Below are 15,800 nucleotides of genomic sequence, written 5' to 3'. Positions count from 1 at the left end.
TTCCATTACCCATTTATTGAAACCAATCACAAAATGCATATTTTTGGTTAGTTTTAAGAAACGGAAATTACCTCTAGGTTTACTGTTATATAGGTGCTCCCTTTACTACCGTGCATGCTAGGCTATATATTATTTGAGCCTTTTCTGCTTGGAGCAACAGGCAGTACAAATGCACCTGGTTAAAACCTCCTCTAAACAATATTGTTTTTTTTTCGCCCATTGGAACTTGTCATAGTACCATTGACTATATAACACTAATAGTACTTACTTAATGAACAAATATATTGACTGTACGAACCTATTTCATCTTTATTCCCAAATTGTTTTCTAAGAGTGGCCGTTGAGATTATTTCTCTTCGTACAAAATATTGATTAAACACTACAATAAATCTTAAAAATATAAATCTTTGTAAATTTACAAAAAAGTTTGGAATAAATCTTTATCATTTAATATGAAATAAAAATAAAGCAGATGTTTTCAAATCAAAACAAAGCAGAAGTTTTCCATTTAATCTTAAAGAGTTTCTTTAATCTTGAAAACAATTTATTACAACTTTGACGTAACTAAAAAGTCTTAATTATTATGGGTAACGTTATCCCTGGTTTTGTACAGTAGTATACAGTAGCCTACATTGCAGAATTGACTGGCAAATGAGTAATCCAAATGTAATGTTGTTTACTGCTGGCTTAATGATAAATCACGATCAGCTGTATTATTATTCTTATGGAGAAAATTTTACGTTATATCTAAAATTGTGTTAAAATTTTGGAAATTTCACTACTTTTCCCGCCGTCACGGGATCGAGACCTTTAATTTGAGCCCTCTCCCGTCGTTCTACGACTTGCCAGTCGCCCTCAATTTTGACGCAAAGAATCGGCTTACGTAATTAATATAGATATTTACGCTTATACTGTTACTCACAAGACGGTAAATATACAAAAAAGATGGTAAGTGGTGATCGATTTCGATTGGACACTCCAATCATCATCAGACCCAATAGGCGAATTATTCACCTTGTATATAAATAATAAAGAACATTACATTGTATATTTCACTACATTACAAGTGTAGAAAGAGCGTTTTTACATCACGCAGGTGAATGTTGTGCAACGAGCGGTAGCGAGCTGCATAATTCTCCTGAGTGATGTAAACAAGCTCTTGCGTAACGTGTAACGTACAAGATTTTACCTGACCCGACAATATACAGGAGGTTACGAACAATATTTTTCATTATTCATTTCACTCATCTTCGGTATTTACTCAGGGGAGGTATAGAAGAGGCTACGATGACAGCTGAGGGCTTCTTATTAGCTGAGGGAACACCATTACCGTAACAAAACGTTTAACAGCCATCGGCCTCGGTGGTCTATTGGTTAGCGTGCCGGGCTGATATACTGTAGGTCCCGGGTTCGAATCCTGCTCGTAGCATTAACGTTTTGTCCAAGATATTTTTATTATCAGCAAGTTTGGTTGGTTAGGTTTGGTTATTACAGTTTAATTTTATTACTAGTTGCTCTGCCCGTGCTTCGCTACGGGGTGAGGATGCAGAAAAGAAAAAATCGGTTTTACTGCAAGATACTATAATACTATGAGAAACAGTTACAACACACTTACCAGGAAACATGTAGGCAAAAGCTCAATCCTGCTTATTTATTATTTAAATTAAGATCTCTTAATGTATTACAGTACTATCATTTTATATAGTGTATAGCATTTAAAATATATGCAAAAGTATAATTCATTGACCACATGGCACCAAAAAACAATTCTCCTTGTAAACAAATTCAATTAAATAGCAGAACAGCATTTCTGACAACAGCTGTAGTTTAATAACAATGTTTGTTTCCCATGTTAATCTTATGGAGAAATACGAATCTTTAAAGGGCCCCTAGGCCTCACTCTCTAATTATTTCCCTGAAAAGAAAGTTTCCTGCACAACTTCACGTTACGCTCTTTCCAATGACACCAAAAACATGTCAATCGGTTCAGTAGTTTCGGAGGAGTAATTGTCACAAAAAACCTGCTTGCGTATTAAATAAGTATAGATTAAGTCATTATAAAATTTTAATTAATCAATTTCTAGTTTTATTTAATAAAAAGAATTATTTTTCCGATTACTAAACTTTTGTTATATTATTTCTTTATCAGCAAGTTTGGTTAGTTCGGTTAGGTTATGATGGTTTAATTTTATAATTAAAAAATATTAAAATTGAATTTGAGGCATTTATAATTTTATTTTATGAACAGAACTATTTTTGCGACTAGTAAACCTTCATTGCCAAAGTGCTCTCTACTACAGTGCTGTTCACGGAGAAATTTTGAACTAAATGCCTCATTTGTACCTCCCCTAAGTCAGACCCCTCATCTTCTAACAGTAACGTTTATTTACAAACAAAAGCTAGGTTAGTAAAATTTTTCAAAGCATAACAATAAAATTCAAGCGCACAGCTGATTTCTAGCGTTAAAAACGTCGTTGGCTCCATAGAGGTATATTTTTTTAAGTTAAGCACTCAATGTTATTTAAATGGGTTTCATTACCTCACCGAGTGAGTTTTTTCAACTTTACATCACTCGTGAAGTAAAGAAGTTGTATACATCACGCTTGGTATAGGGAAGTTTAACATGGCGGGTTAGGTAAAAATGTGTTTTACAATCATCTTTTGGATGGGTAGTATTATTTTTTTATGAAAATAAACGTCGAGTTTTAATTTTCCAGTTGAAATAACCCGTATTAGCTTACCTTTGCATTGCCACTTTTGTGAGTTCTGTTTTAGAGAGCGGCACCCATTAAATATTCCTTGCACCAATTAAACCAAATATTTTAATGTTGTTATTATATTTTAAAGATGAATCTAGTCCATGTTTGAAAAGAGGTCGTATGTTTATCTTGAATGGAATTTTTTTACTTTTAAATTTCTGTAGAAAGTTATATTGTTAGGAGTTAAGTCTTATTCAGTATAATAGCGGTCTACAATTGTCTTTTCAAACACATAAAAAACTGAACTCATAATTACTGTATTTATACTTTTTTATAGTTTCGTAAAATAGATAATAATTTTAACACTTTTTTATAAAGAACAAATTAGATGAATATGGTTACAATATACCACCAACCCAAAGTTGATTATTAATAGATAAAAAAACAGTGTCGATGTAATTTTTGTTTTTAAAGCCAGTTTACATGTTTTAAGATAATATGTTTACTAACCTTTAATTACTCACGATAACTTCAGGCCTCCTCAGTCCACAAGGCAGTATCGTTATCCTTATATTATCAGCAGATCTACCAACGATATGATTATTTTAATTTGCAGCTCACAATCTTTTTGTACAGGTTTATTTTCTTGTAGATATTCCATTATGTGCATAACCTATAACACGGTATTTGAAAATATGCTTGAAATATTAGTTTGATCTCTATCCGACAATGTACAATGTACAATGTATTAAAACAACTTTTTTTAAATATACAAATTGGTATTAGTTTGTATAAAAACTGTATCGTGGTTTTATCGCTTTTAACAGCAATCGTAGTTTTTAGGTATGAAATGGTGTTTCCAATACTAACGAAGATGTTTCGCAAGCTTCTCAACTACTCTTCGCACCCGATCTTGGGAACGTGGACCCCTGCTCAAAATATACCATTATGAATTACTATCAAAAAGAAGTAATTAAATTATAGATATAGTGTTAAAAATTCACATCTGATCAATCGTGATCACATCTAGATCACCGTAGAGCTTATATTGAGTTTAAAACCTGCATATTGATAGAGGGTCATTCTCCTAGATACGTTTTACCTTTAAGCACATTTTTTATTTGAACATTCCACAAAAGTATTAATATAAACAAACCATTGAAATCTGTATTCTTATCATCGTGTCGGAAGTGTTGGCAGATATACTTGAGTAGAAGGGTGAGCAAAGTTGGTAAAATATCTGCCAGTAATGAAATACGTGATCACCCTGTTACATTGTGTTCTAGAAAAACAACAATGCTTCAACATCTTCACACTTTGAGACAAAGCCTACAATGAGGAAGAAGTGAAACCAAATATAAGCTCTATCCTGCTCTTTAATTAACATTGAAATTCGATGATTATTTAAGCATCAATATTCCTATTTAGTTTTAATACTTATATCAAACAAAATGACCAGATTAAAGAAATGAACTCAATATTTAAAACATTATTTGTCGTTATTGCAGAAGATTTTGATACCTGTATTAAATAACCTTTGGAGTTAACAGTTAAGTTTCCTTCAAGCTTGAAATTCGGTTAAATGCTAGTAATCGATATTTTTTATTTAGGTAGCTTTTGTAAATGCCTTCATGATAACCACTAAATTTGTAATGCCTTTTAAAATATCAAACTATTTCGCACCAAACAAAACTATTAATATTCATCACTCACTTTTTTGCAACAACACATTGAATTAATTGTCACAAAACTATAAAATCCAAATTCTGTAGCGAGCTAACATTTTGCGTTCAACTCGATTTGTTTCGAAGAACTTTTGATGGCAGAAATTGTAATGTGTTTTTTTATTGAGAATACAAATGCAGATGGAAATAGTGAATGCCGTTAGAGCACATACTGGTAGCCCTGATAAAACGTGTGTTACTTTTAATGTTCACCTGACTCAAAGTGTTATCTGAACCCGTTAACTAACTATTGTTCAATCATTTTATAAATCCAACAAGGAAAAGTATAAAAGGGGGAAGGGTTCAAAGGATTTAATCACACTTACCCATCTAATTATCTAAAAATAAAATAATATCACTCAATTAAATACCTAGATATGCAGCTGAATCCATGTATATGCTAGTTACTACAAACTCGTGGAGACCATTGTATAGAATTGAAAAATATGTCTGGGGAGCTGACATATTTATAGTGGTTATAAATATATTTATTGTGGAGCTATAGTGGTTATAAAGCTCATCCAGTATTTGGAAGATCGCCTGTTCGATCCTAAGAAAAGTTAATAGAGTTTTCATGTTTAGATATTAGACTCAGCTTCCCTTGTCCTATTGAATTTATAATATAGACGCACTGTAACCCTCATTTAGAGTAAATTTTAAAACTTTAAAGTTTTGAGGCACATTTTGTTTTTAAAAAAGGCTTTATTAAAATATTGGCTTCTGGGTCTTATTAAAAGTCAATGTTGAAACACAAACTAAAGTTTATTATTTTCTTCTTACATACTTTCTTTAATAACGGCCAACAATTCCTTTTTAGTTTCAAATAAAAGTTCATTATTTGTTAGTCTCTGATCTTCGCTGCCACAATCTTTTTTTTATCTTGATCCATTCAACAGTTATGAGAACTTTTTATAACTTTATTTTTAGCCCATTTTAACATTGTGCATTTACAAACTAAGACCATAATCTCAAAATAGTGCTAGATCAAGATAAGTAGCACCACTAGCAATTGTCGACCTATTTCCACTTGTTTATGAGGGATGTATTTTTTTCGGCCACCATCTTGGATCCGCCATTTTGAAATGTGATAAATTATTTTAAATTTGAAGTTGGTGTTATGACCCATCTTATTGAATTACTTTTTTATGCTGAACGCAATGCCGTAATCCGTTTTTAATTTTCATATTTTGCTTTTTTGAAATATTGAAATTTTAAATGAATTAATTGTAATATTTCACCAAGAAAGCTTGATAACAAAAATCGGATTGCGGCATTGCGGAATGGATCAAGATTTTTTTAACGGATTGCAGCATCGAATTCAGTGTAAACATCTATTTTGAAACGATAGGTCCTAACCCTACCTTTACATTTGAAAAAAAAAATAGGTATCCGATATGGCGGCCAAAAATGTATACCCAGTCAAACTGAAGTACTCACTACTCTACAATTATCTGACGTGGCCCGGAGTTGATATCTTAAGAAATGTATAAAAATGTAGGGGGAGGACTCATTTAAAACTCACCCTGTATATAGATTATAATTTTTGCTTAATAAACAGATAATCTTATTCAGTAACAATGCTACACAATGCATCTAACTCCGTTCTATATGAATCCTTCGCTCATATTTAGATTGAAATTACCAACTTCCAGAAGCGTCACATTTTAACAATTATATAATCAGCATTTCAACATTTAAAATATTAATAATGAACATTTTTACGATAGTTTTCATTTGTTTTAAACCTTCTAAAGTATTTTAGAGGTCTACGTTCAAAAGGGTGGTAATGATTTAGTGGAAACTACTATCCCTTAATGTGCTTACGGTAAGAGCTGTTGTGTTGGGAAATAGACCTGGGGACAATGACTCGCTACGCTGTAAAGTTGTGGAGATGTGTTTTTACAACTATGGAGATCTACGTGTACATCTTAGACCGTATATAAAATAATAATATAACTAAAAAGTTATCATACAAAATATAATTGTTATAATAATAGTTGTTGATAAAATATTACAATGTTTATTATTTAAACTATTTAGCATTCAAAGGCAAACGTACATTTTCAGTCACTGGGTGAATTTTTACGATGTCGATAAATACTGAAATCCCGCAAAATACGAGTATAAACGTTTGCTATTCAATATCTTCCAATAATTCACCGGGGAATAAGGGTTTGAACGTGAAAAACGCTGGAAATATTACTTTCGCCGTTTCAGCTTTTGAACATCTCATGCGCGACCTTTGGGAGTTAAGAAAATCTCTTGAGAATTCGATTGTGATATGTTTTACTCATTAGTTGTCAATATAGAGGGCAGAGCGAGGAACAAAATACCCCCACCGCAGCAAACCTGCCGACTAAGCGAATTTACATTTGTCTGAATTGATTTTCAATCAAATCTATTTAAATAACATTAGGTTTACCGAGTACATAGGTTTGCTTCTACAAGGAAACTAATAAAGTGTGTTTTTTTAGTAACTAGGTGTGCAATGCAGTTGTATGCTTGCAATATTGAGCGGAGCTAGCATATTAATCCAATACTTTTCTAAAGTCAATTTTACATCTGTTCCTCGCAAATGAGATTAAATACTTGCAGATCCAATGTCATTGGTATACAGTATTTGGTTCATTTAAATAGAATGTCTATTTGCAGTATTCTAAGGCAATTATAAGTCTGCTTCACGCAAATGAATTGTCTACGTGCAGGAACCAAAGTTTATGTTTCATCTGGTTCTCATATATTAAATGCCTAATTACAGTATCCAATGCCAATGATACATTTGGTTCGGATAAATAAAATGCCTATTTGCATTATCCAAAGTCAATGGTACGCCATTGACGGTTTACATAAATGGAATGTCTATTTGCAGAATTCCAAGTTAATGATACGAATTGTTTACTTGCGGTATCCAAAGCAATGATACGTCGGGTTCACGTAAACGAATTGTTTACTTGGAGTATCCAAACTCAATGGTGCATTTGGTTCATGTAAATGAATCGTCTACTTGCAGGATCCAAAGCAGTGGTTCATTTGATTCACATAAATGGAGTGTCTATTTGCAGTATCCAAAGTCAATGGTACGCCTGGTTCACGTCAATGGAATGTCTAGTTGCAGTATCCAAACTAAATTTTATGTAGGCCTAGATTTGGTTCACATAAATGGAATGGCTATTTGGATTATTTAAAGTCAATGGTGCATCAGCTTATTTCGCCAACCATAATTATTAGTATTTCATTTTGTAGTAAATTATACTCGATGATATTAATCCGATTGTTCTTCCCTTTTTCTCTGTACGGTATTTGTAATATGCTATTTAGATGATTCGTTAACTAACATATGTTGCGACTCTTGTTTACCTTTTTATTGTTATCTCGCAAATAATGTCGTGGCAACCAATTAACCCATAAGGCCCATGTTAAATTTCCAAAAGTTTGAATTCACGTAGAGAAAAGCCCTGTGGTCCGATTTGTACCATTTCAGATTTATACCTTCCCATGGTCGGTCACTATGATTGTGCTAAATTTGGTGCAGATCGCTTCAGCCGTTCAGGAGGAGTATTTGTAAAACAAAAGCAGGAGTGTAGTATAAGAGCTTCGCTCGCTTCACTTCGCTCCGCTCAAAAAAATTAATAGCTTAGTAAAAAATAAATAAATTTGCCAAGTTTGATCAAAATATATCAATAAACAAGCAAACAAAAACATTTTGCAATATTATAAAAATAATATGAAAATTGTAAATTAAAATTTTTTTGAATTTCTCCGTTACCAATAACCTTACAACATTTGAAGTACTAAATAATTAGATATTTAAGCTCTTTAAAAAAGTCTAGAGAGAAATTGGGAAATTTGGGGTTTTGAGGGTCAAAAATGAGAAAACCCATTTTTCGTCCCATAAACCCCCCCCCCCCCCACCCATCCAATCATACTGGTTCGTGAACTTATTTAAGTTTATCAAAATCCGGCAAAAAAATTATTGCATTCCAGGACGTAATATATATATTTGAACGAATTGTGTTTTTGGCCTCCGGGGACATCAAAATTTTCGAAGGAAGGTCCGGTTGACTTCTCTGCGCCAGCAACAAAATTTATTGTAGGTCGTTATATTTGTTATATAGATAGGTTAGAATATTTATTAATCAATGTGCATGTAAATTGAGTTGTGTTTCTGGTCTTGTTGATCTCTTAAAATGTTTATTCATATATTTATCTGTTTTCCTGTTAATATCTATTTATTGAATTATATAAATGCATATTTAATTATTCATTTAAGATTTAAGTATCGTATTCATTTTTGTAATGGTCTTTGGCCGTTGGAATGTAAATAAAATAAAATAAAATAACATGAAATGATAATTCGGTCCCGGGTCTAGGTCTTACCGTGCCACCTATGGTAATAGCTACTTCCCTATAGGGAAATTTGCTAATAAATGATTTTCTATTTGGAAACAATAAGCATTTTGGAACTTTTTTCAAGTGTTTTTTATTCACAATAGACACACAGATAACACAGAAAAACAGAAGGAGATCCATTTGTTTTGAAATGAAATGAAAATTAATTATTCGAATGAATGTTTGATATGTTCAATGGTGTGATGCCCATGCCCATAACTACAGAAGTATAATGCCAGCAACCACTCGTGTAAAATATAACATGTGTACAATAACCGACAGTGTGCGTGGATTTGTAGAGTTCGATTTTTCTGTTTATACAAATTCTAAACTCTGTATATAAACATATATTCGTAAACGGGCACTTGATGGTTTTTTACCAAAAGTATACCGGATATTGACCACAAATAAAAGGTTGCCTCATATTTTAAAATGGGAGTATAAATTTACTGCAGCATCTCGATCAATTGCAATGCTTGGGTATTGTGGGAACTGTTACAAACACACAAAAATATTAGTCGCGGTTAGGCGCTCACAACGTTTACGTGAGATGAAAAAATAACCTTAAAAACGCCGCACGTTTATATTGGTGTGGCGAAACGTTGGAGATGAGAACTTTAGTCTGTGATTTTATATTTATTTTTATTTTTTGTTTTTGTCAATGTGTATGTGCAATGAACTGTGATATGACAAGGAGTGTGTTCTCCTGATTTCAATAAGGTGAGTGATGCCCAAATATATTTATCATACTGAAGTATTGACCTCACCTAAAATACCATGACGTTTAGAAAAAATATTATATAATAAAATTGAAAGATATGTGTTTTGTGACAAGTAGAGCGAAGTTTACGTTAAAATACAAAAGGACAGATTCACGAGCAATCAAACTTAGGTGAGTAGGTGGCTCAGTCGGTAGTGTCACGGACTTCGGACCCAAGGTGGCGATGTCGTGGATTCGGGTCCTGGTGACTGCCGCAAACATTTTCAGTGCAGTTAACATTTGTACTGTAACGGCTCACTCCTTGCTTTGCTGGATACATGTGTACATGCAAATGCAAGGTTTGAGGCCGCCAACCTCTTTTTATTAAAAGAAAGAAAGAAAGAACTAACTCAGTCCTGGTGTAGGGACAACCCTATGAGACGTTACCGCCAAGTGGGATGAAACTTGGTGAATAATTCATACTAGAAGTGAGCGACGAGAGCGGAGAATACAAAGTTCTGTTTTATGTATTGTAATAAACCTATCAGTAAGGTGTTAAACGAGGTGCCAATAGAGTTTAGTTTCGGCATATGTTTCAAGCTGTGAAAGTTATTGAAGAGTAAGTCAATTAATACAGTACTTCTTGCTGTCGCTCTGGAAGATATAATGTTATTTTTTCTCTATTTAAATGTAATGAATAAAAAAATGTCTATTCTACAAGCAGGATTCATACAACTGTTTTAAAAAATAAATTAAATCGGATTTGAAAACTAAACCTGCCTAATATATTTTTACACATATGATCGGCTTTAGTCAGTTGTAGCTTTTGTAACAGTACTACATTTTATTTCCATAATCAATTATGACATAGGGGTTTCCATACTTATCATGACTTGTGTCTAAAGACTTAAAACATAGATATTGTGAATCCACTGTACATTATAAATATTTAAATGTGCGTAAAAGTTTTTTTTTATTTTATCATTTCATTATAGGCCCTACTTTATATTTTATGAGACCTATGTAGGAAATCAAAGTAGAAAAGATCTAGGCCTAGTAAGTTAAACGTTAGCACAATTTTTTTCTTTTTAGCGAATTTCCCATATAGGGAATAAGCTATTACCGTAGTACTCATGGTAAGACCTGGACGCGGGACCGATTTTTTTTTTCGTTTTGAGGTCCCTAGAGGCCAAAAACACCATCCGTTCAAATGAATATATATATATATATTCATATATTTATATATTTATATATTTATATATTTATATATATATATATATATATGTGTGTCCGTTAGCACGATAACTCGTGCAAAAATTATCCGATTTTGATGAAATTTGGTACAAACGTGTAAACCTACGTTTATTCGAACGAGTTCGCGATCCAGCATGATCGGACCATGGGAACGGGGGTTTACGGGGGGTTTTATGGGGTAAAAATAGGTTTTTCCCATTTTTGACCCCAAAAACATAAAATTTAGCAATTTCTTTCCAAACCATTTTGTAGAGCTTAAAAAAACAAATAATTTAGTATATTGAAGCGTTATTATGCGCCTAATGGTTACGGAGAAAATTTAAAAAAAATTGTAAATTTAAAATTCCCATGTTATTCTTATGGAGAATAAGTAAACTGTTGTAGTTTGCTTGTTTATGAACATATTTTGATCAAATTTGGAAAATGTTTTTATTTCCTACTAACTACTAACATTTTACAAAAAAAAACAGTTTTACCCTCCCTGATGCAGCAAACCTAAGTACTTGCTAAACTAATTCTATTTAAATCGGGAAATGTTATATTTTTAAGTAGACATTTCACTATTTCAGTGTAAATCCAATCAGTCAAATGGAAATTCGCTTAGTCTGCAGGTTTGCTGCTGCGGGGGTATTTTTTTAATAATGCATTCATATAATGCAAACTTTGAAAAAAATTAGTTCTTTTTATTCCTAAAGCTTTTGTATGCATTATTTTCTTCATATAAAATAGGAAATTAATTTTTAATTTATATAAAATTTAATAGTTTTTAATTTATTTGTCACTTAATAAAAACATATGTCAAAATCTAAAATACAACCTAATATAATATACTATGATAATATGCGTCTAATTTATCGTATGGAAATTCGCTTAGTCTGCAGGTTTGCTGCTGCATACCCTTAATACCCTTAAAATACCCTTAAAATACCCTTAAACGTAAAGGTATTTGTAATGTTGTATGCATATTTTGAGGAAATAATAAACTTTAAACGTAAAGGTTCACGCGAGAACTTGACTTTATGAAAACATATAAACATATTCGGATCGGATACAAATAATATGAATTAACATTTAATCTAACAATGCAACACACTCTGGTGTTAAAATTGCAGAGTACAAGTAACAAATAATTTACCCTTTGATGAAATGTTATGGAATGGAAACTGAAATGTAAATCGTGATTGTCCTCATACTAAACTCTGAGATAGTTTACAAGACTTAAGATCAGGACAGAGTAGTTAACCCGCTTACAGGAAAGAGCTTTTGTGTTTACACGTAGAATCAAGGGATTCAACCTCAGAACAACGGGTTACTTTAATCCAAAAAGAATTACAGTATTATACATGTGAAGTTCTTATTTTATTGTCATCGAACATATCACTTAGATATACTGTACTGTACTCTAATGGCCTAAAATGAGATATAATTTGTATCCCTGCACTTTGTTAGCTTTAGAGTATGAAATAGTTCCTCTTAAATAAAACCAAATATAAATTAAATACATTTTTAATATGTAAAAAGGGTGTTTACCTGAGTAGATATTCTCTTTGTGGTTAGTTTGACTAAAAACCTCCAACCGGATAGGGAAGAGATGGGAAAAACTACAGCCCGATAAAAAGCATTTCAAGGTTTGTCTACTTCATGAAAGTGGTCTGAATAATGCATTTCGTTTTTATAGATTGACTAAAACTAACACTGACTTTTATAAATTACCTTATTTTAGGTTTTAAAAGAGTAGTAAGTAAATGTTCCTTGAAGCAGGAAATCTCAGTGACGTCAAGATGACGTAGTCGCGTGCCGCATTCTTGACCCCGAGGTTATATCTCTTATTAGCAATTGACTTAAATTGTCCTCCAATCAAAAACCAATTAGATATCCGTTATCGGGGATTTCCTGACCTCCAGGTCACCGCGTCTGTTTACATCCTGCTTATACTCTATTTACACTTTATCTGTTTCCGAGGGGTTGATACTACTGTTAACCATTAGTTGTGCTCTATATGTTTATAAAGCGTAGAAACTAAAAGAAATATGGTTTTTATTCAATTTCAAATAAAAAGTTTGGAAAAGAAATTATTTTACATCAATGGGTTTTTTAGTTTTCCTACCACTATTTACAAAGCTAAGACTGTACCAGTGAGCGAGTATGACGTCTATGGACTGTCTTGTATTTTATACCATATAGTCAACTAGGTGCACTCAGCCTTGGTATAACCATCGATCTAGTAAAATGTCTGGACTTAACCAAGAATAGCCGGATTCATCTCGGGGCTCTTCAAATGCAAACAGAGCCAACCTTACTTCGGATTTTTCCAGACCCAACACAAAAAAAACTTTGATGAACTTATGGCCGGATATAGGAATCGTTACCAGAGTGGGTTCGTGTCATCATCTACTGGACGAGTGGAGAGACAGGTGATACAGAGCTCAAACCAGCGACGGTACACTAAACGTTGTAAATCGACCAATCCAAGATCCGTAAGTGACAGCTAGAACGATATAGTTGAATACGCATTGAGGAATTTGTTTGACTAGACAGAAATCTTGGTATAAAAGCCAGGTTTCGAGCTTGTATGGTTTCAGTCTACTTTGAAATCTGATGCTGTGTGGACATTTCTCGAGCAATAAATATGGAATTTCACGAAGAACTTATCATAAAAAAATATGAAAATTCAATAATACCCCCGCCGCAGCAAACCTGCAGACTAAGCGAATTTCTATTTGACTGATTGGATTTACACTGAAATGTCTACTTAAAAATATAACATTTATTCCCGATTTAAATAGAATTAGTTTAACAAGTACTTAGGTGTGCTGCAACAGGGAGGGTAAAACTGTTTTTTTTGTAAAATGTTAATAGTTAGTAAGAAATAAAAACATTTTCCAAATTTGATCAAAATATGTTCATAAACAAGCAAACTACAACAGTTTACTTATTCTCCATAAGAATAACATGGGAATTTTAAATTTACAATTTTTTGGAATTTTCTCCGTAACCATTAGGCGCATAATAACGCTTCAATATACTAAATTATTTGTTTTTTTAAGCTCTACAAAATGGTTTGAAAATAAATTGCTAAATTTTATGTTTTTTGGGTAAAAAATGGGAAAAACCTATTTTTACCCCATAAAACCCCCCGTAAACACCTGTTCCCATGGTCCGATCATGCTGGATCGCGAACTCGTTCGAATAAACGTAGGTTTACACGTTTGTACCAAATTTCATCAAAATCGGATCATTTTTGCTCGAGTTATCGTGCTGACGGACACATATATATATATATATATAAATATATAAATATATAAATATATAAATATATATATATATATATATGAATTTGAACGGATGGTGTTTTTGGCCTCTAGGGACCTCAAAACGAAAAAAAAAATCGGTCCCGCGTCCAGGTCTTACCATGAGTACTACGGTAATAGCTTATTCCCTATATGGGAAATTCGCTAAAAAAGAACCAATTCGAAACGTAAATTGTCATTAGTACATATGTACATATGCCATATGTACATTATGTAACACACATCATGCGCATCGGACATACGTGGATGGTGAACAGTTGTTGATAAGCAGGATGTTAACAGATGCGGTGACCCTGTAGTTGGGAAATCCCCAATAACGGATATCTAGTTGGTTTTGATTTTAGGTAAATTCCAGTCAATTGCTGATAAGAGATTACCTCTGGGTCAAGAATGCGGCACGTGACTTCTACGTCATCTTGACGTCACTGGGATTCCCTGCTTCAAGTGAACAGTTACTTACTACTTAAAAGTTTTTGTAAAGTCTTATACATGTAAAAATAAGATAAATGGGTGTTATAGTTATATCAATATTTTATGAAAATCCGTTACGTTCCTTGGTAAATTTATCTATACAGAATATCACATGATAAGACGATAGGGCACGCCATGACGCATGTTAACCTATTTTTAAGCTATTATAATGAAACACTTAGCTCTACATGTTTTCGGATGAAAAGTAGTTTTGATTATTTTTCTCCTTCTTTTGAGAAATATATTAAAGCGCTGCATAGTTAATTAATAGTTACAATTCGTTGAATGATTTTGAAATAGTGTTTGAAATAGCAAATGAGTGAATTAATTGTGGTATAAGGTTTTAAGCAATATTGAAAAACTAGTATCAATAAGTCTATACTATTACAGGTGAAACCTATAGATACAATAGACGTATTTCTTGCTAGAATGAACGTGGTTGGCAATCATGTGCGTATTCACTTGGTTGTGTAACGGTTGGTAAGCCTGATAACATACACTTTTAAAGCTTTATTTTCAAATAGTCGATCTAGAAGAATATTTTTTCAAAATCGTACTTTTATTTGATCATCTCAATACTATTCTTTGTATATTTAAAAAATAAACCTTACTTTTGAACGTTTGTTTATATACCAGTCCGTATAACAACATTTATAATTGTAGTTATTTTGTGAAGTTTTAGTGGGTGACAAACACGATCCCATAAAAATTACGTTTAGTATTAAATGTTTAGTACGTACCTATGGAACTGAACAATTATGAACTAATAACCAATATTGGTGAATAACAAATAAAATAATTCTTAATAAAAGTTTGAGAGGGATATTTGTGTGTGGGAATCATATTCACATACGCATGGATATAATATTTACGAAAGAAGTGTAACATATCCTACTAATATTATAAGTGAGACAGTTTGGATTAATGGATGGATTTTTGTGACAAAACGCGAAGATACTAAACCGACAAGGCTGAAGTTTGGTATGATGATAGCTCACATTCCCGATTAACATATAGACATATTCTTATCTCAAAAATCCTTTCGAGCTCCATCCCAGTGGCTCTGGAGTTTCCCATCTTAACCTTATGAGTATTCATATTTGAAAGGAATTGAAGCATTTTGTCAGCTGTTTCAACTGCACAAGTTGGTTCCATGATATTAAATAGCATTGAATAAAGTTGTTTACCAACACTTCAGCACTATATTTTTTTGCATTTATGACAACAGCTAATTTGAACCAACTGGTAACAA

This window comes from Macrosteles quadrilineatus, unplaced genomic scaffold, assembly GCF_028750875.1.
Source record: "Macrosteles quadrilineatus isolate MER2022 unplaced genomic scaffold, UCM_ALF_1.0 Scaffold_8__2_contigs__length_117827958, whole genome shotgun sequence".
NCBI lineage: Eukaryota > Metazoa > Arthropoda > Insecta > Hemiptera > Cicadellidae > Macrosteles > Macrosteles quadrilineatus.
This window is presented reverse-complemented; position numbering follows the sequence as displayed.